The sequence below is a fragment of the Ovis aries genome, chromosome 24 (assembly GCF_016772045.2).
Source record: "Ovis aries strain OAR_USU_Benz2616 breed Rambouillet chromosome 24, ARS-UI_Ramb_v3.0, whole genome shotgun sequence".
In the NCBI taxonomy this organism is placed as follows: Eukaryota; Metazoa; Chordata; class Mammalia; order Artiodactyla; family Bovidae; genus Ovis; species Ovis aries.
This window is the reverse complement of record NC_056077.1, coordinates 23,777,888-23,780,318: the sequence shown is the minus strand read 5'-3', so window position 1 is coordinate 23,780,318 and position 2,431 is coordinate 23,777,888.

Genomic DNA, 2,431 nt, shown 5'->3' with positions numbered 1-2,431 from the left:
TGATAGAACTTGATGACCAAATGAGAGCCAGGGAAGGAAGCAGGAGAGAGGGAATAATCAAGAATGAACTGACATTTTTTTTTTTTTTTGGCTTTAGAAACCAAAGGAATATGCATAATAAAGAATGAAAACACAAACGAATAACACTAAATTTGTTCACTGACATCAACTGTCAAATCAAGGTTCTCAACTCTATCACTATCGAGTTACAAAGGTATACATTTTGGCACCTTCCATCTCTTCCATTCCCTGCACTTGAAATGGAAAGGAAGCCTGATGGAAACCCAGATGTGCTCCTGAAAGAATTCAAAAGTTAGTTTCAACTTTTAAAGAAGGCGGAGTGTTCCTCACCCTGGTAAGGGGGTATGACTCAACATAATGAGAAAAGAAAAACAGGAAGCCTTTAATACAGAGTGCATTCATCTCACATTCAGATGGCATGTCAAGGAATGTATCATTCTTGCTCCTCTGCCCTCCCCAACTCTCAGACTTCAATATTTAACCCAGAGGAAATTGTAACTGAGTTATGAAGTCCTTTCAAAACTAGATATTTGACTCATCTGTTATAGAAGCCTTATAAAAAGCACACTGGATGCCTGTAAATTTTATAATTATGTTAATTCAAACTCAAAGACACTCCCATGAATTTTTAAAAAAATATTTCCAGCTCAGATCTCAGAGTTTGTTCTGCCTGCCTTTGAGATGTGGGGAATATTTGCTGTATGCACTAAATTCTCTTCTTTAACTGCCCATGTCAGGAGAGCACAGGATCTGAATGAAGATGAGCACAGTAAACCAAAGAGAGTTTATTGAACACATAGACAATCCAGGTTCAAAAGCACAGTCCCAGTGAGATCTAAATCAAGTATCTGGACAGGTGAGAATTTGCCTTCCAATACCCCAGAATCCCAAGTGGAAGGATGACGTTTTTTTTCTTTGGACATGGGAGCAGAATGCCAAGGCTGGGATGGGCCATCAAAATCATTCAGGCCAATCTTATATCTTTGGCTTATGTTTCAAGCAATTATCTACTCATTCATTAGTTTAACAAATAGTTGTTGAACATCTACTGTACATGAGACATTCTTCTAGCAATCTGGGATATGTTAGTGAAAATAGAAATCTTTCCTCTCAGTGACTTTAGATTCTGAAGGAAGGATTTAAGTAATAAGCAATAAGAATAAGCAACACACATAATGAATGAATAAGTTATACAGTAACATCTGTTGGAAGGTGAAAGCAGTTCCATAACAACAACAAAAGAAATAGGAGGGCAGGATAACCGAGATAAGAGTGACGGTGAGAGGAGGGGCAGGTTTCAGTTGATGTAAGATGGTTGAGTAGCTCTCCTGGTGAAGATGATGCTTGAAAAAAAGATTTGAACGAGGTGAGGGAGTCAGCCATGGAGATCTTTAAAAGGAAAACCTGGTCGATTGTTGATTTCTCCAAGGTAGTCCAGAGTCATTTAAATTGGGATTTTTAGCCGAATGCACCACTAGGCTCAGAAGCTGGCTTTTGCTGAGGTCCTACCCATAAGTCACATGACCTGATCAATTTCTTCCTTCATACTCTAAACTTAGCCCACCATTCTTACAAGTTTCATGCTTCCAGAGCCTCCCCTCCAGCCCTTCCACATTTCAGCTTTATGGGATGCCATGAACTTGCCTGTCTGGATGTTAATCTACTGTACGAGTCAGTAGAGAAGCTCAGAGACTAGGGCAAATCAAGATAAACTCGGACCCATCACTTAACACTGACTGTCCTTGGGCAAGTTATTTAACCTCTACTATCTCAATTTTCTTATCTGTAAAAGTGAAATAGTCTCTATTAGAGTTATCATTAGTATTATCAGAGAAATTGTAGACCACTTAGCATAGTGTTTGGCACACAATAGTGAAAGTTCCTCAGTCATGTCTGACTCTCTGCGACCCCATGGACTGTACAGTCCATGAAATTCTCCAAGCCAGAATACTGGAATGGGTAGCCTTTCCTTTCTCCAAGGGATCTTCCCAACCCGGGAATTGAACCCAGGTCTCCCACACTGCAGCCGGATTCTTTACCAGCTGAGCCACAAGGGAAGCCCAAGAATACTGGAGTGGGTAGCCTATCCCTTCTCCAGCTGATCTTTCTGACCTAGGAATCAAACTGAGATCTCCTGCATTGCAGGCGGATTCTTTACCAACTGAGCTATCAGGGAAGCCCTAAGCATGTCATTAAAGGTAATACTTCTTGGTGGTACTCACATCAATGCCATCTCTTTCGGGCAAGCTCGCGCTCATCTTCCATGCTAGTTTACTAGTGCCCAGCTTAAAGTCTGTCATGAGTAAGTATGATTATGAGCAATGGAATCCAGTCCGTCCAAGAATACCTGGAAAAACATGCCTGAAGTCCCACTGGAGAACTCAGCCTCTAGTTGGTAAATAGCTATCCA